General features: G+C 40.5%; 1 protein-coding gene across 5 annotated transcripts in view; it reads left to right on the forward strand.

Annotated features, from left to right (window-relative positions):
- GALNT13 (polypeptide N-acetylgalactosaminyltransferase 13) overlaps positions 1-22,567 on the forward strand; it is a 325,828-nt gene that overhangs the window by 128,008 nt on the left and 175,253 nt on the right. The gene's annotated exons all lie outside the window — the stretch shown is intronic.

Below are 22,567 nucleotides of genomic sequence, written 5' to 3' on the forward strand. Positions count from 1 at the left end.
AATGCCTGTCAATGGCAATGGAAGTGTGTGTGGGGGTGTACTGAGGAGAATTAGATCTCAATCACATTTTCTAATGTGCCTTTTTATTTGTGTGTTTTTTAAATTGCTATCAGCGGACAACTGTGGCATGCACTGAGCAATTTATACAGCACTCAGTTACCAGCTATAGTACCTGAGGGAAAAAACAGTCTCTCTAATAATTCTGATTGAAACATATTGGGTGAAGATTTAACATGTGTATGCTTAATCAGAATCTTACTTTTTTTTTTTTTTAAAAAGGTAGTAAGAACTATTTCCAAAGGCTAGAAAGATGTCCTGAGAAGTCAGTAACAACATTTTTTCTCCAATACCATCTCTAAAGTTGTCTTCTAATACAGAGTTTTATGTATTAAAAAATGTTAGTGTTCCACATGATGTACCGGTAGTTTATGAAGTACTGTAAAATGTCAGGTTGCATCAATCACTTTAGCTATCTAATGTGTGTCACATCACTGGGATCATAGTTTCTTTTTTTCCCAAGGGGTACTTCTGAATATGTTATGAAAGTGTCCGTATTTACTATCTGAAAATTCATAGTCATTATGCACATAGATAGCTCCTAGCACTGAAGCACTAATGGTAGAAAAGTAAATTATCCAGAGACTGCATGATGTCTTACATCATAAGGTCTTTGTAAAGTCCTGACTGTTCTGATTACTGTAATTTTTATATTACAAAAAACTTGGCTCAAATTTGCCATCATTACAAAATTGTCTTGAGGAATTTTCTGTAATGTGCTGGCTTTGTGGGTGTCAATGAGTGTGTTGCCCTCAAGTCGTAAATCCATGTAGCGGCTTTGAGATCTACAAGTGTCAGTACCACAGCTCTCCTTCAGTTCAAGAGGCTTATTTTTAATGGAGTCAAAGGACAAATGTGCCATCCATTGTGCTCTGTGTGTATGTGTGGATAAACATGTGATTTATAGAATAATTGTCAGTGTATGTGGTGCTACAAGTTGTTGTGTCAACTAAAATTCCTCATTCATTGCTGAATGTCATGGTTCAGTGAAAGGTAGAAAAAACTCCATATGGTACCTGGCCAACTCGGGCAATGGTGTATATAGGAGAGGATAGGAGGAAGAATTCCCTCCTGTCCCCCTAACATGTTTATGTCCCTATTTCCAGGAAATAATGGAGTTACTGCAGCATAAGCAAGGCCCTTCATTTTCAGTTTTTACCAATTTTTCCTGAAAAATTTCCAGGTTTAACAAAACCTTTTATTCAATAGTTACCAAATTTTGGATCGCTCAACTACATGAAAAATTGGGTTAAGAAAATCCAACATATGACATTGGGCAGGTGTATGTGATGATAAAAAATTAGTCTATCTGTTAAAGTAAGACAGTGTCATGGAAGATACATATATATGCACATATGCATGCACCTCAGTGCTTGAGTCCTAAAATTAGAAGTGCTGGAACTCCCTGGATCCAGCTCCCTGCTCCGGAAGGAGAGATGGCAGCCTAGTAACCTGGGAATCCTAAGTAACAGAGCTGCCATATCTCCTTCTGGAACGGGCCTGGAAGTGGAAGAGGTGGAGAAGGCAGCATGAGGAGACTATGCCCTTCCTTCCTCTACCTCTTCCACTTCTGAGGCCCCTCTTCTCTATTCGTTGCTTTATTTCTCTCTTGTCTCCGATATTTACCCGGAAAACTGAAGCACTGATTTTTTTCCCCCATTTTTAATTTTTTTTTTGTAATAAACAACACCGATAAATTCCTGGGAAATCTTAAACAAATAAAAACCAAAAATGAAGGGCCTTGGAGCATAAAGCTAATGTAATGGAGTGGAAAATCAGTCCCCTAATTTCTTAACTTCATTTTTTGGATATATAAAAAAATACTGTTTTTTTTTTGTTGTTGTTTTTTTTTTTTAAAGGCTCAGTCCTCCTAAAGAGGTTTTCAACTGAAATTACAGGCATGAAGGATTGACATTAGGGTCAAATTAAATTTTACATATGTTGGTATCTATTTAAGGATAGTTGTAGATTGCTGTCTGGAAATTGAAATCTGAGAAGGCCCCGGGGCTTTGTAATCTCACACCTGAGTTACTGAAGACAGATGAGAGTATTGTTGTACCATGTCTGCACAGATTCTTCCAGACCATCTGGCTCACTAATATCATCTTTGACTGGAAGAAGGGTGGTGTTCTGCCTCTCGTTAGAAAAAGGCAATAAGGCTGGGTGTAATTGCCACTATAGATGAATTATGCTCTTGTCGGTCCCAGGGAAAGACTTTGCTTCTGAGTTAATGTCCTGAATCAGTTCTGAACTTTGTGGCAAAGGCACAAAACTTGGTCATTCCCCTATTGACTAAATCTTTACCATGAGACAGCTTTTTGAGAATATGCTTGAATTCAATAAGCCATGTGCAGCACTTTAGTAATAGACTTCAATCAAACTTTGATTCAGTGGATCAGGTGAGCCTGTAGGATTTGATGACGTGACTCGGCATCCCTGGGAAGATAACGTTATTAATAGAGTTCTATAATGAAATAGAAAGCTGTGTTTTGAGATAATGGTAGATACATAGCATGGTTTCCTGTTTCCATGGGAATTCGAGGCTACGTCCTATCATAACCTTTGTTCAATATTTGGTATTGATTGGCAGATGGATAAGCTAGAGGAGGCAACTGTCGGTGGTGCTGAGCTGAACATCATTTTGCTTTGATACCTTGAATACCTTGTCTTATTGGTTCAATCTGTGAATCACTGTAGTTGATAGCTGATCTGGTAGGGCCAGAACCAGTACACTTTGGTTTGGTTATCAATCAGACAGAAGTAAGTTCCTGAAGGAGTAGGGTGACCAGACAGCAAATGTGAAAAATCAGGGCTGGGGGGGTAATAGGAGCCTATATAAGGAGAAGGCCCAAAAATCAGGACATCTGGTCACCCTATAAAGGAGACTTTGACAATAGATTACAACCAGCTCAGTATTAACCTGACCAGATGGCATACTGATCAGATGGCAACTGTTAAATACTTTGGCAGTGTTCCAGACAGTGCTGGAGTGCTTGAAACTTGTAGACGCTCATATAGTAGCAGCCAAGTTCCAGTCCGTTCAGTGGTCTCTGTGGAGATGTCATGGCATAAAGCTTACCACGAAGATGTGGATTGATAGAACCCTGGTTATACCAACTTGATTGTATGACACTGAAACATGGGTGTAGAGGAAGGCTGAAGAATGGTGGATTAGTGTTTTGATTCTTGTTGGCTTCATCAGCTGCTCCATATTAAGTGGCAGGACAAGATCAGCAATAAAACTATCCATAGCGAAACCCAGTGAGTGCCTGTGTCAACACTGGTTCATTTTTTGGTGGTTTCCTTGGTACAGGCATATTAGGATGGAAGACCTATTACAAAGCATGTTTACCAAGGACTGTCACTACACAGTCAAGCAATCACATGGTTGCCCGAAGCTTTGATGGTGTGATCGGTTCACCAGTGACCGACATAGACTGAACAGCCAGCCAGTCTTATGGACCTAGCTAGAGATCAGTCTGGGTAGTACTTGATCTGCATGAGGCTACAACCTTTTTGGATTGCAACGATGATGATTGGTTTTGTGTATTTGTTTTTGTTTGGGGGCGGAGGGGGGGGAGATAAATCTTGTTTTGGTCACTTAAAACATACAGAAATATGGGGCTGGCTGACCTTTATCTTCCCCTTTCAATTCTGTAGTCCTCATCTGTTCTATATTTTGCCACCTAGATACTCTGATAATGGCACACATCAAAAATGTAATAAATTGCTAAATTTGTTCTCTCAAATGACTTCCAAAGTGGATCCTACTTTTACCTTATTATTGCTGGACCTTCCATCCCTATTCAGACACTTTCTGATAGGCTACTCTTCTCTCTCTACCTTCTTTCTAGCTCTCCCTTCCTTGACAAGGACTTTTCTTTTTTTAAATGATAAGATTCTGAGTAGTTAAAAATCCATATGCATGCCTGATCTCACATGCTTATTTGCATATAAATATAAAATGCTTCTCTTTTTTTAAGAAACATACTAAAAGAGCAACTGAAAGATAAATTAAACATTTAAGTATTAAATGTGTTATGTATTCCATGTTTTGTTTTGATGTGGGAATTATAGGGTATCAGCCACCACATGAAAGCTACTATCTGAACAGATAAGGAAGGAAGATAAAGTTTGTCTAAGTAGTTCATCTACCCTAAGGCTCATCATTCTGCAAGAGTGTCAACAGCTGGCATATAAACAGGATCATTTCAGTATGTTACTTTATCTTCCCTAATCCTTCAGTATTCCCTGAGAACAATATTCATTAGTCAAACTGATTGGCTGGTACTTATTACTAATAATTTAGTGCCTGATTCTGCAAATGCTCAGACACATGAGTAATGTGAGTACTCAGGAGTTGATTTACTCATGTGAGTGTTTGCAGGATTGATTACTAGATTATTCAGGAAAAGTGTGAGGCAAACTAAATTATAAAAATACCAATTTTAAATTATTTCTCATTTAAAAAAAATCATGTTCCTAAAATATCATGACCTACATTTAACTCTCAATTATTTTAGCTTACAAGACATTTTTAAGATAAATGAAAACAATTAAATACACATATTGTCAAGATGTCTAAATCTCCAATTATGCATGCTTTTAAAATTGAATCTTCACTTAGCATAAATTGTCCTGCTTATATATGTTTGCTTTAAATATTAACCTCTCCAGCTCTGAGTGGAAATTTAAAATAAAACAATAGGGTTACCATATTTCAGCAAGCAAAAAAGAGGACGGGAGGAGCCCCGCCCCTGTCCTGCCCTAGCCCCACCCCTGCCCCACCCACTTCCCGCCCCCCTCAGAACCCCCAACCCTCCCCCCCGCTCCTTGTCCCCTGACTGCCCCCTCCTGGGACCCCTGCCCCTAACTGCCCCCCCAAGACTTCACCCCCTACCTAAGCCTCCCTGCTCCTTGTCCCGACTGCCCCCTCCTGAGACCCTCCCCCCATCCTATCTGACCACCTAGGACCCTACCCCCTACCTGTGCCCTGATTGCCCCAACCCTTATCCACACCCCCAGACAGAGCCCTGGGACTCCCACACCCCATCCAACCACTCCCCACCCTCTGACAGCCCCCCCCAGAACTCCTGACCCATCTAAACCCCTCTGCTCCCTGTCCCATTGACTGCTCCGATCCCTCTCCCCACTCCTGCCCCCTGACAGCCCCCCCCAGAACTCCCAAACACACCCCCCCCGCTCCTTGTCCCCTGACTGCCCCCTCCTGGGACCCCTGCTCCTAACTGCCCTCCAGAACCCCACCCCCTACCTAAGCCTTCCGGTTCCTTATCCCCTAACTGCCCCCTCCTAACCCCCCCCCCAAACTGCCCCCCAGGACCCTACCTCCTACCCGTACCCTGACTGCCCAAAACCTTATCCACACCTCCCAGAAAGCCCCCCCCCGAACTCCCGACCCCCCCCTTGACTGCCCCCTCCAGAACCTTCCTACCCCCTGGCTCCCTTGTCGTTGGCCTTCGGTTCGCCTAAGGTCTCTCTGGGAGCTTGCTGAGTCTGAGCCGTTCTCCCGGCAGGCTGGCCAGCAGCGGGGGAGGAGCTCCAGACTGCCAGAGGCGAATGCAGGGAGGGAGGGAGGGAGTGAGCTATGCTGCAGGGGGGGAGGGGGAAGTGGAGGAGGGACTCTCTCTCGCTGTCGGAGCCCCATGTAAGTAGCACCATCCGGCTGCCCTGTTAGCCGCGAGTGCTCTGCATGGGAGGGAGGGAAGTCCGGACATTAACAAATTCCCCCCGGACGCTATTTTTAGTTCAAAAATCCGGACATGTCCGGGGGAATCCGGACGAATGGTAACCCTAAAAACAAGCAACTCCCCCAGGCCCCACAACGCACACACCACTGCTATTAGGGTAAGTCTCTTGCATAAACCATGCATGTATGCACCTCCTTGAACTGTAGTCATTTGAAAGTCAGCACAGGAAACAGTTATGACAAAGTTGTATCAGTATTTTTTCCCTACAAGGCAATATTTCTGGTGATTGTGCTAATTTTTAGCAAACCTTAACTTGTACAGTGATGTCTGCAGTTATTGTCTGCACATGCAGATGAGCTTTTGTGGTGAAATTAGTCCTAGCATAGTGGATTTTTTTTTTCATTGCTCAGAGCTGAAAAGATCCATTTATGAAAACCAAGGACCTGGTTCTCCACTGCAGTGGTGGTGATTTGCATGACTTTGTTTGTGGATATATATATATTTTTTTTTGGTGTACAGAATGTAGAGTTGGTGTAGAAGTTCCTACACCACCACCCAGCCTAGATTTGGTTTAGGGAGCACACTGGATGAAAGAGGCCATGTCTGGAATGGTTTACCCTCCACTTCTTCCTCACAGCTTTGGCAGCTGACACAACTTGGAGCCCAAATCAGACTGCTCAAATGTACACCAGAGATCAGCCTCGGGGTCACAAAGGTTAGCTTTGCAATACTTGTCCTAAGCTGTGCCATGCAGTTTTCAGGTCTAGCCAAGGATCAAGGACTGAATAGTGTAGGGGTAGGCAACCTATGGCACTTGTGCCAAAGGCGGCACGCAAACTGATTTTCAGTGGCACTCACACTGCCCGGGTCCTGGCCACCGGTCCGGGGGGCTCTGCATTTTAAATGAAGCTTCTTAAGCATTTTCAAAACCTTATTTACTTTACATACAACAATAGTTTAGTTATATATTATAGACTTATGGAAAGAGACCTTCTAAAAATGTTAAAATGTATTACTGGCACGTGAAACCTTAAATTAGAGTGAATAAATGAAGACCCGGCACGCTTTCTGAAAGGTTGCCGACCCCTGGAATAGTGTTTATAAGTGTAACTGAGAGAATATTTCCGTGTAGGAAATTTAGCTTTAAAAGAGGAAAATGTAAGACCCAAAGACTTCAGTGCCCTTTTGAAAGTTTGCCTGTTCTCCTGTAAAGTATGAAAAAAATATTTTTTTTGTGAAATAGGATGAAATTTACAATTTAGTGGATAGCTACATTCTGTTTAAGGGAAATGAAACATTCTGTTAATGCTGTATGAAATGTGTCTAAATGCATTTCCAGGATCAAAAGAAGGTGGGGTTTTTTTTGTATTCTGTCTGAAAGATGAAAAGTATTGAGAGAGATGAAAAACACATTCCATTTTTCTTTCTTCAGACAGATGCTTTCTGTACACTGTGTCTTTAGCGAGTGTTAAATTGTTTTCAATGCCAACTTACAATACTTTGTTACTGAGGAGGAATATAATTTCATGGTTAATATAGTGAGCATATGACAGTAAGACATATTTGTATTGACATGGGAGATATAGGCATACGTCTTATTTGCATTGGGTGTTGAAGTTGCCCTACCTGCTAGATTATAAAAGCAGGCTTTTCCTGTGAAAATCCAGTGTTTTGTAAATTGCTGTTACCATGGCAACATAGATGAATAGGGAATAAAATGTTCTTGTTGCACAGGTTACCAAGAGTGATAAGTTTGTGTGTGTGCATCCTAAATGAAAGTTCCCACTGCCCAAAGTGCCATTCCTACCATCCTTGTATCTAGGGTAGAGTTACTGAGTTGTGTGTGACAGTGAATTGATTTATTCTGAACACCTGCAAACAAGGTGGGCCAACAGAAGAAACTTGATACAAAAAGTCCTGTTTAATTCTCATATAATAACCTGATTCTTCATTCCTGGTATAGTTTTATTGCAAAAAGCATCAGCTCCTTGACTTTTGGCCTGTTGAGAAATGGAAATATAAAGAAGGCAACATGTAGGGTGGCCAAGTTTCTCCCCCCTCTCTCCCTCCTGGTCCCTTTATTGTATTTGTTCAGTTCCTCAATAGGCTCTGTTCCTGTTGTGATCTAAGCTAGAGTAAAATGAGGCAGATGCTGTTGCTGCAGGGTTCGATGTTTTTGTCAGAGACAGGCTGCTGGTCCATATCTGATACCTCTATACAAAATAGAACAGTTTCAACAGGAGAGACTCAGAGAAACCCACCCCAAAATAGCAAATAGCCTGGTGATCAGGGCACTCACCTGGCATGTAGAACACTGGGCCTCAGGTCTCTGCTCCACATCTGGCAAAGTGGGGAGTTGAGCCTAGGTGAGTGCTCTAACTACTAGGCTGTTAGGCATAAGGGTTAAGGTGGGAGGACAGTGGCGTCTCCTTCTCTTTTGAGGCAGGACATGCATATCTCCAGGAGAGGGTTCACAGCTGTGAATCTTGAGCAGAAGGAGGCAACTCCCTCTTGCCCAGGGTTAGGTGCATAACTCCCTTTTTTGGGGAGGGAACTCAGGGGGCTTAAGTCATATCCTCTTCTTGCCATTTCCTACTGCTAGCTCCCTGCTCAACTTGCTGGCTCCTGTGAATCCCTTTCTTAGAAGTCTAACTCTCCCTATGCATTGGATAGGAAACCTGGGTGTCTAACTCGGGGCGGTGGATTCCACTGGGTGGCAAGGCACCTAAACATTAGGTGTTTGCAATACTAAGTCTGAATGCCCTTTGTGGATTCACCTCTGTGTGTCTTGTACGCTCTGCAACGTGTTTCTCAGTGAAAACAGCACATATCCTTTGAATTTCTATCCTGAATTGTCATCTTCAGAATTTCTCTCTTCCAAGTCTGATTTGGCACACATACTAGTATGACATCTTGAAAATTACACTAATTCACCATAGAAAATCATGATTTTCATTTTCTTTCTAAGAATTGTCTCAAGCAGCTTAAAATAAATCACCGTTAATCTCTCTATTGATAAGCCTCTGACAATAGACTCTGAAGAGTATTCTATATGCTGTATAACCCATTAGAGTTGGATTTTCTCAGCTTTTTAGGTTCATGTGAATTTGCTTCTGATTAAAAAAAAATTAATATGAGAACAAAATGGCAAGGCTTTTATTTTTCTGCTCTGGAAACGCTTTCGTTTGTAGGTGTAATCTCAGATGGTATTGTGTATTACTTTCTTTATATCCTTCATTTAAAAACCACAACATTTGAGCATTGTCTGAAATAAAAATATTCCAAGTCATATTAAGGTATTATGAATATGTACTATCATCTGAAATTTCAGAGCTTGAAAACGTTAATAGCCTGTGGTCAAACTGACTGTTTTGTTGGCTGACCTTAACATTCGCTTTAACACAGCCTCTGAATATTAAATTTTTTTTATCAGAACTTCTCATGAAAGAATGATAATACATAATAACCAATAAATTTTTCTGAGCCATATGGTGAATGAATGTTCCATCTCACTTTGGTGTTTCTGAAAACTGCAAGAAAAATTACCATAGAATTGATAGAAAGCTAGTCACAATGTTAACTATGGAAACTCTCTCTTACAAGCCCAATTTTGAATTGACCTTTTAACGTCTCCATAACAAAACTAATCCATTTGAATTTTTTCATACAGGCTTCTCAGCCAGAGGGGACATTCTTTAAGAATTGTTAGTGATCATTGGACAAAGCACTGTGGAGGAATCAGAGGCCTGTCATTTTTTTGCAAGTCATTTTTGTGGCTGTTTTTGGAACATAGTATCTCAAACATTCTTGGCTAAGAAATTGCATTTTTGATTTATTTTGCTTTACTTGACAAGGATTTCTTTATAAAAAAAAAAAACCTACAATAGTCTGACTTTTTTTTCTTTAAACTACCAAAGTTGTTCTTAAGATTTTATTTTCCTTCTAAAGTGATTGTATATCTATAATCCTAATTCCATCTGATCTAAGTATTTTGTCTAGATTTTTTTTTTTTAGCCTTGACTCAGTTATCACAACTAGATAGGTCCTTAGGTGTTTGCAACCAATTAACAGGAATATCCAGTTAAAATACTCAACTCTTCCAATATTGCTCATTGTGATGCAAAAATAACATGTTTGGGTTGGGTTTTTTTATTTTTTTCCATGTCCCAGCTAACTACATTGAATGGCAGCTTGAAAGCCTGCCCCTTGCTTCTGACGTTTATAAATAGAAGAGGTAACGGAGAGCTTCCAATTTGATTTCAAAGATCAGGAAGGAGGATTTTAAGTAGCGCACACTTTATATTTTCAATCTGTATACTTCCCAGGTCTTTTTTGTGATGGAAATCTTTGCTATCTGAACCAACCTATTAATTCCATTGACTGCATATCTAATCAGCTACTTGGGGAGGCGGATTGTTATTTGGCACATTATTCCATAGCTCACTTGATATTCTTTATTATTTATTTATTACTTGAAAACCAATTTCACGGCAACGTTTACAGGAATTTGCTGCTTAGTTGATTGTATAGTTCACATACTCACAGGGATTGTCCATTTAGTAAGGTGCATTAAAGTTGTTTAACATAAGGATCCCAATTACAGATACCACAGATAATTGAAAGTGACCAGTGGTTTCCAAAATGTTCTTAAAATTACTTTCTGTGCATATTTCTGTTGTTGCTATAGCTTAGAATTATTTACAAATAAACATAATGTCAGTTCATGGAACTACTTTTCCTTATTGTGAAATATATTCACATTCCTTGTAGGGTGAGTGTGTGTGTAGTAGGCAGTATACAAAAAGTATCTGTTTACCCCTACTTTTGGAGAGGGGCTGGTGGGGGAGAAGGGAGGATTTGGTTTTGGGTGCTTTTGTCTTTATCATCTAAATCATTGTACTGGGCTAAGTTCACCCCCCCATGGTTTACATTGGCTTTTGACAGTGAAAACCTGGGTGCATGGTCCCAATGGAGGAAAGCATTCACTGGGGGTAGTGGCAGCAGCAGTCAGTGACTGCAAGCTCCATTCTGCTGGGAAGGCTGTAGTGCTACATGGTAGCATGAAAATGCCTTCAGTACCTCAATACATGTTTGGGGGGAAAGTGTTGATGAAACCTGTAGGTTAGCTGGCTGTTTGTCTAGGAAGGGAACACTTGGCAGGAGAACCTTCACACAACTTAACACTTGGATAAACTGTTCTATGTAGTAGTGGTTATATATCCACTTTATTTGCCTTTTACCATCAATTATTATTTCATTCCTAGTTTTTGAGTCATGCTGGATCAACCTCTCCAGAATTCCTTTATTGCTAAAGTTGCTTCAAGTTGTGAGATTAAAAGCTACCCCATTAGTTTATTTTTGAGCATACAAGATATGCAGAGAAAAAATACAGACTACTCCGATCTTCTCATTTACCTGTCTCAAACTGTATAATCTTCCGAAGAAGAAAATGGATTAGAAAGCCTAGAGAGATTAAATTAATTAGTTCTGCTAGAAAGTGTTGTTAAATTAAAGTTTGGAAATGTACATACCTTGTGAACTCTCAAAACCAAAACAAACAAACACAATCCATCACCTTGGAAGACTGCCAATGGGGAGAAAAAAATATAAACAGATACCCTGTCTGAGATCAAAGCGAGTTCCCAACACATAAATTAGCTAATGACTATTAATAAGTCAGGAAAAAAGATAAGAATTGCCTGACACAAAGAAAGATATGATAATGAGTAAACAGACTGTTTCTCAATTGGTTTTCTGGATCTTTTATTCATATTGTCACGCAACAAATGGAACAATTAAAATCTGCAGCTTTTTCTTTTTCTCTCTTGATCTAGTTGCTGTTTTCCCAATACAGAAATAAGTGTTCGACTCCATTGTCACTTTCATCAGTATTGTTTCCAGGTTACTTCTGGATTACACTGGTGCATGTGAGAGCAGAATCATGCCCTAAGATTGAGAGAATGGGCCTAAATTCAAAGGAACGTAATGAAGTTATTATTTTTTTTTTTTTAAAAAGGCCCTGTCTGGTGCCAGCTCTGGGGGAAAAAAAAATAGGTAAGGGAGTGGCCCAGGCTATATACTTCCATGTTTTGGAGGCCTCTGGCAGATTTTTGGGAAATATGTCTGGATGAGGAAAATTCCAGATAAACCCTATTTGCTATGCCATTTGGCAGCTACTATATTTTGCTAGTAACCATTATGCACTAGAAATGTCCAAAGTAAGTTATTTATTATTTGTTCTGAGGTAGCACTTAGGAGCCCCAGTCGTAGACTTGGACCCCATTGTGCTAGGCGCTGTACATACACAACAACAAAAACTTTTTTCAAGGAGCTTCTAATCGAAGTATAGAACAAGGGACTACAGGTGAATACAGACAGAGGGACAGATGTGGAGTACAATGAGACCATACTGGTCAGTAGAGCTGGTCAAAATTTGGGACTTCCATTTCATGGGAAATTTTAACACTTTGAAATTTGCCAGATTTTTAAAATTTCCTGCAGAAATAGAAATTGCTTAAATGTTTCATTTTGGAAGCACCAACATATGATGTTCTTGAAAGTATATCTGCTTCCTGGGCCCCAGCTGCTGATTGAAATTCATGTGATTCTTGTAATGTTCACTTGGTCATCAGTGATCCCTTTCCCCCCTGCTATTTAGTGGTGAGCAGCAGTGAAACTGATAAGAATCATGTCAATTTCAATTAGCTGCCAGGGCTTCCACAGTCTACAGCTCCCAGGCAGCCTTCCTATGGGCCCCCAGGGCTTCCAGATGCCCGAGCTAGCTGGCTCTCCCAACTGCTTGCCTCCTACAGACCATGGAGATGACTGCCCCAAGCATTGAGCAGCCTGGGGAGCTAGTAGGCCCAAGAGCTTAGAAGCTTTGGAGTCCCCAGCCCTGGGGCAGTCTGGATGCTGAGGCTGCCCCAGAGCTGTGGACCCCAGTTGTCTTCCAGGCAAGGTGGTGAGAAGCCAGGCAGCTGTCAGGAAACCTGTGGTTTGTCAGAAGTTTGTGAATCCAGTAGGTTTCTGCAAAACATTTCAGGTTTGACAAATTTTGCATTTTCTGACACAAATTTATGACCAGTTCTGTTGGCCAGTATGATAAGTAGCTGCCGAACCCTTTTTGTCCATTTTTTGTAGACCTCCAGGCAAAGGAGAGTTTTAAGGAATTTTAAGTTAGCAGCAATGTTAGAGAGAACACGTACTTCTGCTTCTGTTGATCACATAGGCTGGGGTAAAACTAGAAAGAAACAATACATGCTAAAAAGAGTTCTGAGTGTGTCAAGGAGAGAGTTTGAAATACTGCAGGTAAGGTACTTGGGAAATATATTTCCCACAAAAGGCATCCAACTATGTAACACTAAAGTTCATTGTGAAAAAGCCAGCCAGTACCTCAGAATAAATAGGCATTACACAGATGCCTAGAAATAGTCCTCTAGTTCTCCAGATTCCTGCCCAAATATACACAGTACAGTTCCATATAGAGAGAGATTCTGCTTATCCAGGTCTGCAGTGGAAGTAGAAGGAATAAGGAGCTTTCTCCTGCACCTCTTTAGGAGGCTTGCGTAAGGGCCAGGTAAAAATTCTGTCCCTACACTTAAGAGGAGTTCAGGGATTACTCTCTTCATATTCCCCTAAACAGTGTAAGAACCATGGCGCTAGCCTCATCAGGGATGTCTCTCAGTTCAGGGCAACTGCACTTGTATTCCTCCTCCGTTATACCTCAAAGGCACCCTAGGCTTATGGCCCCTCAGTCTGTGGTGCACAATTCCTGTTAGCACTGTGATAGTCCTGGCAAGCCACACCATCTACACAGGCCAGCATCTGCACTTTTTCTCTCCGTAGTCTACAGATAACTCTACTCACCAGCAGGTACCAAAGACCTCTTTATAAGAAAGTACATTTATTCTTATGTTGCAAGCATTACAGAGAAAACAATAAAAGAATCTATTTGCATGCTAAAAAGCTTACCAGAGGTCACCCCAACTTCAGCCTCAGGCCCTAGTAGATGTCAGTCCTTCAGAACACACAACTGTGTTTTCCCATCATTACAAGTTCACAACTGTCTCAGATTCAGAACCAGAACAACCATGGACAAGTCAATCTTCTTTATACTGCTTGGGTCTTTTGATATTGGCTTCTTGTAACAGCTGGTCAGCAGGCACAGTCCCACTTTTCAGGGCACAGTGTCAAAGAGCTGGGTTTTTGCATAAGCAGAGGTCGGAAATTTGAATTCACCACCACTTAGGTATAACCTAGGAAACCCATTTAACACTTTGTTCCAAAAATCTATTCTTGTCTGGCACATTGTTCAGTATAGACCTTTGAACTGCCAGGTGTCTAATTTGTCACATTTTCCACTGGAGAGGTTACATACAATCCCAGCCCACAATAATACATAAACCTTTCATTTAGTACTTAAACTTAATTCAGTTATATTCTAGGAAATGCTATATCTGACAGTGTCAACCAGCAAAGCTAGTTGCCCAAGCAGGGGGCGCATGGTATATGTCATGAAGGAGTAGGGCAGCGTTCATGCTCCCCATGCACACTGAGGAGGCTGCTATCCAAGCACAGAAGGAGGGAGATGCAACAATGTTCAGAATATCTGGGCAGGGACAAAGAACCTTAACCCTGTTCTCTATTCTTGAAACTATAAAACCTCTCTTTCTGCAATTCCCATCCTAAACTTCTTAAGAGTTCTTTAGTTCCTTTTGCAGCTCTCCCAGTTTTGCTGTGTTTGTCTAAAATCTTCTAAATTCCAGACTCTCTCTCCGTTCCAAGACATGGACTTTTTCAACCTCTTTTGCTGAATGGTCTCTTTAAGTTCCCTTTCTGTTCCTTTAACATGTTCCTGTAGTGTATGTGCATAATCTCATCCTCACACTGCACAAAACATTCTCACTAATTACTTTATAATTTGTTTTAAAATTTGCATAACCTGACAGCAAAATAATTTAAGCTCAAATAACTTCAGTTTAACATAATCATATATCCGTTTTAGTAGCAACTATAAAACCTTAATCAGCATTCATTACAGCAATGCAAAACTGCTCTATAGCTTGTTCTAGATATGCATATTGGTATCAAGATTCCAAAACTGTCATAAGAACTCAGTTACTGGAAATTATTTTAGTCATGGAAGGAGACCTGAACATACCAGAAATATAAATAATTTCTAACCTAATTGCATAAATCTATAATATTAAGTGTTTTCACTAGCTCACTCTTTGTAGAATTGGTCCTAAAATTAAAAAATAAATTAATATCCTATCTACTAGCAAGCTATTCAGTGCAAGAAAATCTCTAGTCTCTATGCTGCCTTCTAGAACTGTTGGAGCTTGTCTTTATAGATTTATACTGAAATGCCTACCTGGAGCCAGATTCAATACAGACTGGCAGATTTTACTTTGCAATAGGCTACTACCAGGAAGCAGAAAAGACTGTTTTTGAAATTGTCTTTAATATAATATGTAATACATTTTTTGTATTTCTTATTAGAATTGAAGATTTTTTTATATATAAAAAGATTATTATTTATGGATCAAGGGAAGGACTATGGGTCATTATGCAACATCTTACATCTGCCATAGCTATGAAACTAAGATTTCAGATTCAGCATTATCAGCCGAGCACCAAGGTGGATGAGGACAAGAAAACATGAATGTTCATCAGGAGTATTTGTGTATGGCTTATATAATTTGAGGTTGCTTCAGTCACCAGCGTCAATACAAAAATAATTCCAAGTTCTCTATGTGCGGCTGTATTAATAAGCTCTTGGGGGAGGGGAACCATCTTTGTTCTGTGTTTGTACAGCACCTATCACAATGGGGTCCTGATACATGACCACTGCTCCTAGGACCCATGGTAATACAAATAAGTAATATGATTTTACCCTGTGATATGAGGGAAGGGATTTCATCCTGAAGTTGAAGAGTGCAATTGTCTATTGGTTCAGACAGTCTGTGATATTTAGTAGTGACAATTCTGTGGAAAGTGTACATGATAGCTTTACTTCCAAATATTGATATACTGGTATGTTTTAATTTGAGCCATGTTGGTACCCAAATAAAAAGCATACATTACATGAAGGAGTTAGACATTGCTTGGCTGTTGAGATATTTGATTAATTCAAATGAGTCTCTTTTAGGGTGAAGAGGTCCACTTTTGAAAATGCCCTTTGTTCAGAGAATCACTAAATAATTAAATGGCGTAAAAGTGTAAAAATATGTCCAGAGCTGGTTGAAACTCAAATTTCTATTTCATGTGAAATTTTGATATTTCAAATCCCCCCCCCCCCCATAGGAATCTGAAAATTTTAATTTGGAAAAAATCTGAAATGTTTCAAAATGTATCTCCCCTTTATTTTTAAAGACCTGTAAGTAGAAGTAGTGGATAATGTGTCATATCCGGTCACGTCAGTCCTACTCTAATACTGACATATCAAGTATGACAGTCAAAATATTTTATTGTATTTTTAAAATCATTAAAGGTAGTTGCTTCTTAGTACTGATGAAAAACTGTCATTGTTCGATGTCTCTTGTTTGTGTTTGAATTAAAACAGTTTGACACTTCAGCACTTTCATCTAGAAAAGATAAGTGCTCAGTACTAATTAGAGGAGCAGCTGTTTTCAGTATCCTAGGATTTAGAAAAAGAGTCCTGTCTAACACAAGGATATTGAATATAGCTTGTCCTCTAATTGTTATTATGTAATAACATGTTATATAATGCACTACTAGTACTGACACATCACAAAATAAAAGTAACATAAAAATGTTAAATTCAAATCAAAAATATTTTTTTAAAACAAAATTTTGGAATAATTCTGAAACAAACATTTTTTGCTGTCTGGAATCTTTTCAAAGGAAATTTAATGAAAACTGGTATGATTTTACAAAAATATTCAGTTTCATGGACATGGCTGTTTCCAGAAAATGTGCGATGAAAATGTTCTAAGCCATTCTAAATATAGATCCATTTCTTACTGCAACACTGCTTTCTACGGGTTACACTGCACTTTGGAAAGAGAAAGGTAACTGGCAGTTCAGATGAGCAAAGTGGGTTGTGTTCAAGTGTAAAAGAAGAACTTGTCATTTGTATTAAAACAAGGGAGGGCATCCAAATTTCAACCCTTAGCAGCATTGATGCCACCATATGCTAATAGCTTTATTAGTGAGATCCTAAATGTGATCACTCTGAGGCATAAAGAACTCATCTCCTTAAGGAAGTTCAAAAAAGAAAAGTTCTCACAGGCAATTTTGTTGGATTTGTTACACTATTTTTGGTTACTTTTCCACAATCCTTGTTGGTTTGTGTTTGTTTTTCTCTGTTGGTTTATTTCTTTATTTAAATATATTATGAAGTCTTGAGAAGGTTGATGTACATGGGGAAGATGGGAGGAAATGAGTTAATTGGAGGAGGGACTAGGAAGAGAAGGAAATGAAGGATCGAGGGCAAGGAGATCAAGGTAGATAATGGGACTGCAAAGTGGAGGGAAAGGGAGGAGTTCGGGGAATCAACCATGACTCCTCTGACAACAAAAAATGACTTTTAGTTTGTTTTTTAAAAAAGTCACGGTTTTGGTTGCTCTAGCCAGCCTAGTAGTAGACAAACCCTCCATGATTTTTTTTTTTTTTTACAAATTTGGCTCTGTGTGTGCTAAATAGTACAGACCTGCTGGTTTTTTAACTATTAGCTAAATATTGTTAAATGGCATTAATAATTTTTGTGTAAAAATAAAGGATATTTGACTTTGCTTATTTTTTCCCATGACAAACAATTTTCATTAACATGTTGTTGTTGTGTAGCAAACTTTTCTTCCTTTTTAACTAAAATCATGACTCTTGCAATTTGACTCCTCAACCAAGCCAAAGAATCTTGCCTCCCCGCCATCTCTCTAGCTCCATCATAGCCTGAAACTGATGAACATCAAAGCACCTTAAAACTCATCACCCCCACCTCCAAGACAATTTGAAGATGGTGGGGAATAGCAAAGGTGGGTAAGTGTTCAAAGGGGAGGAGGATTTTGATTTTTTTTGCCTGGCTAACTGGTGCTTGGTTATTTTTTTTTTTTATAATTTTACTGCTCCTCTTCACTTAAATATATGTCAAGGGCAACTGCCCTGTAAGCATCCTTTTAGCTTTCCTATAAATCTAAATAAAGAACAGAAATAGTGACATAAAAGACATTTCTAAAATTCCTGAGGATTCACAGACTTTTCCTAAAATATGCATTTATTTAGAATCATAAAGGTACATTGCTTAATATTTTCCATGAATGCATTTTTTTGGATTCCTCTCTTTTTCGTGTGCTGTTCCTGAAGTAAAGCTCCCACATATACACAGTAGACTGATAGTGATGCTCATTGGTAGCGGATTTGCTTGCAGCAGCAGCATCTTCCTTGTGAACTGACTGTGACTCGATTTTTCTGATTTAGTGCAAGGCTATTCAAGCATGAAATTGCCTCCTTCATATAGAGCAATCCCCTTTTGCCTGGCAAGTCAAGGTTCAGAAACTTGATATTTACTGTGATTACAGTTGTTGACCTCAAACAATTGTTGCTACTAACAAAGTTAAGCTTTTTTACATGGCCCGAGAGGGAAATGTTAAAATAACTCACCAAATTCTGTTCAGAGGTGAACAGAGGCTGCAATTATGTTCAGCAACCTGAAGCTAACTTATCGGTTTCCTTGCTAAAAAAATGATTCTCTAATGGTAACACTACATTGTTTTATGCTATTCTAAAAATGATAGACAATGAAAAGCTAAAGAACAGGAGTATGAGACACTACTCTTACAGACCATGGCACAAATATTGATCCCAGAAATGTAGGACTGGAAATGATGTTGAGAGGTCATCAAATCCAGCCCCCCTGTGCTGAAGGAGGACCAAGTGAACTCACATCATCCCTGACAGGTGTTTCTCCAACCTGCTTTTAAAAACCTCCAATGATGAGAGTTTGCTCTTGAAGGTAACTGAATGCTAAGTGTGGACAGCCAAAGTGCAAGTGATTAGCAATCCAGCTTTTTATCAGCAACTGCGGAGAGGGGTTTCTGCATAGTCCAGAGAAATGTACTGGACATAAGGAACTGGTGATTAGGTTGGAGCAGCAGCTCCACTATCTTTGAGTGGATGCAATGATAAACAATGCTCAGGAAGCACTCTTATTATGGAGAGGGGTGGACTCAAAGTTCTGTCCTTCCTCCTCCCTCTTCAGAAAGTGAGGGTCTGACAGGGGACACACGGGGGAGAGAGGGTGTCGCTGGCAGAGCAAAAAAAAAAAAAAAAAAAAAGCGGAGTGCCACTGGCGGAGCAAAAAATAATAATAAATAAATAAAAAGCGTAGTGCCGCTAAATATCGGGACGCGGGACAAACGCCTAAATATCGGGACAGTCCTGATTTTTATCGGGACATCTGGTCAGCCTAGGGTCTGATGAGGTGCTAGCCAGGGCCTGGGAGTATGCTGACAAATGAGTTTTTGGCTGGCCCTCTGCAGGGGCACAAGAGGGAAAGGGAGTGGGTCATAGTTCTTTGAGCACCCATGTAGGAGCATGTGGAGCCCTCTCTCAGGGGTGGTTCCGGTCCTAGTCCCGGAGAGGGAACAACTCTGGGAACAACTTAGTTTAAAGAGAGAGGTTTAGGCATCTGTCTTGTTATATATGGTTATTGTATGTGATGCAAGTTATTTCCACACTTCAGGAAAATATTTTATTCTATTGACTTAATGGCTGTTTTATTTTTTTTAACACTATTGACAGCACACCCAGAAAATTTACTCAGTGTTACAGTGAATAACTTGGAGTAATTCCCAGAATTCTAGGAAACAAAACCTCTGTAGACAATTCATCCTCCGGCCTTAAGTGCTTATTAAAGAAAGCTGTCCTCCATTTTTGGTGTGGATGGTTATTCAGGGGAAGAGAGATGCAATAATGTTGTATATGTTGTAGTTTAATATACATCTTACACCATAATTATTCAAAAGTAAGAACACACTGATAGGGCCTTTTCTACTATGAATGCTCATTAATTGTGGAGAAGCTAGCAGAACATATTATATAATAGGCAGAACTGGAAAACAGCATTTCTAAATTTTGTGGAAAGCAGAGTTGTGATTTAGCAGTTGCAAGAGCCATTGAACAGTACATGTAATCATCATGGAGAAGTCATGATGACATATACCTGTACAAGGAGCGTTGACACAATAACAATACTAATGCTTGTGAATTTACAAAATTAGATTGTAGTTAATCAAGATGATAGATGTGAGCCTTGCATCACAGTGATTTGCTCTGGGTACATTTGAAAAATCTGGTGCATCATAGAACTATTGTTTGATTTGTTGCTGTTGCTATCTTGACAGAAATCCAATTTACGGAGGAAGCTCTAGGACTAATATATCTGTTACCTGCCTTATGAAGCATGGCATTGAAGACTACCTTATACCTATTAGCTAACACTGATCAAGGAACTAAATGACTGTGGCATAAATTATATCATCTCCCTTCTCTTTACTCAGAGTGACATACAATTTTGCCTCTCAGCTAAAAGCTCCAAACCTAGCTTCTGTAGATTATCACAGAGCAATAAAATGAGGACATGATTAAGCCTGTAGCATACAAAATGTCATTCATGGTGCCATGTGAAAATGATTGCTGATTTTCCTCTTCTCATTTCCCTTATTGCAGTTATAAGTCAGAATATTTTTAGTTTCAGCACTGAACGCTTTCTAAAACATACTTTGAATATATAATGATTTAATAGTATATAGAGCATGCAGGGGTGCAATCAGAAAGGCCAAAGCACAATTGGAGTTGTAGCTAGCGTGACAAAGTTCCTCCTCTATCTTGGTGGGTCCTGCGCTTATTGGCGGATTTTCTTGCTGCAGAGATTCACCATGTGGGTTGGGGAACAGCCCAGAGAGCTTCCCCTCTGGAAGACCCCACAGTCCAGGTCAATTGGTAGGTTTGGGGGGAACCCAGGCCCGCTTTCTACTCCGGGTTCCAGCCCAGGGCCCAGTGGACTGCAGCTGTCTATAGTGCCTCCTGTAACAGCTGCATGACAGCTACAACTCCCTGGGCTATTTCCCCATGGACTCCTCCAAACGCCTTCCTTATTCTCACCACAAGACCTTCCTCCTGGTGTCTGATAACGCTTGTGCTCCTCAGTCCTCCAGCAGCACACCCTCTCACTCTCAGCTCCTTGCACCTCTTGCTCCCAACTTCTCACACTCGCACCACAAACTGAAGTGAGCTTCTTTTCAAACCCAGGGGCCTGGATTAGTCTGCCTTAATTGATTCTAGCAGCTTCTTCTTAATTGGCTCCAGGTGTCCTAATTAGCCTGCCTGCCTTAACTGGTTCTAGCAGGTTCCTGATTACTCTAGTGCAGCCCCTGCTCTGGTCAGTTAGGGAACAGAAAACTACTCATCCAATGACCAGTATATTTGCCCTCTACCAGACTCCTGTACCCCACTGGTCTGGGTCTGTCACACTAGAAAGGGATATGAAGGATAACAAGAAGGGTTTCTACAGGTATGTTAGCAACAAGAAGGAGGTCAGGGAAAGTGTGGTGGGACCATTACTGAATGGAGGAGGCAACCTAGTGACAGATGATGTGGAAAAAGCTGAAGTACTCAATGCTTTTTTTGCCTCGGTCTTCACAGACAAGGTCAACTCCCAGACTGCTGCACTGTACAGCACAGTGTGGGGAGGAGGTGAGCAGCCTTCAGTGGTGAAAGAACAGGTTAAGGACTATTTAGAAAAGCGGGACATGCACAGGTCCATGGATCTGTGTCTAATGCATCCGAGGGTGCTGAGGGAGTTGGCTGATGTGATTGCAGAGCCATTGGCCCTTATCTTTGAAAATTTGTGGTGATTGGGGGGAAGCCCTGGACGATTGGAAAAAGGCAAATAAAGTGCCTATCTTTAAAAAAGGGAAGAAGGAGAATCTGGGGACCTATGTGGAGCAGGTCCTCCAGGAATCCATTTTGAAGCACTTGGAGGAGAGGAAGGCGATCAGGAACAGTCAACATGGATTCATCAAGGACAAGTCCAACCTGATTGCCTTCTATGATGAGATAACTGGCTCTGTGGATATGGGGAAAGCGGTGGATGTGATATATCTTGACTTTAGCAAAGCTTTTGATACAGTCTCCTACAGTATTCTTGCCAGCAAGTTTAAAAAGTATGGATTGGATGAATGGACTATAAGGTGGATAGAAAGCTGGCTAGATCGTTGGGCTCAATGGATAGTGATCAATGGCTCGATGTCTAGTTAGCAGTCTGTATCAAGCGGAGTGCTCCAGGGATCTGTCTTGGGGTCAGTTTTGTTCAACATCTTCATCAATGATCTGGATGATGGGATGGATTGCACCCTCTGCAAGTTCGTGGATGACATTAAGCAGCAGGGAGAGATAGGATATGCTGGAGGGTAGGGATAGGGTCCAGAGTGACCTAGATAAATTGGAGGATTGGGCCAAAAGAAATCTGAGGTTCAACAAGGACAAGTGCAGGGTCCTACACTTAGGATGGAAGAATCCCATGCTCTGCTACTGGCTGGGGAACTACTGGCTAAGCAGCAGTTCTGCAGAAAAGGACCTGTGGATTACAGTGGACAAGAAGCTGGATATGAGTTCATAGTGTGCCCTTGTTGCCAAGAAGGCCAACTGCATATTGGGCTGCCTTAGTAGGAGCATTGCCAGCAGATTGAGGGAAGTGATTATTCCCTTCTATTCGGCACTGGTGAGGCCACATCTGGAATACTGTGTCCAGTTTTGGCCCCCCCCACTACAGAAAGGATGTG

The sequence above is a fragment of the Chrysemys picta genome, chromosome 11 (assembly GCF_011386835.1).
Source record: "Chrysemys picta bellii isolate R12L10 chromosome 11, ASM1138683v2, whole genome shotgun sequence".
In the NCBI taxonomy this organism is placed as follows: domain Eukaryota; kingdom Metazoa; phylum Chordata; order Testudines; family Emydidae; genus Chrysemys; species Chrysemys picta.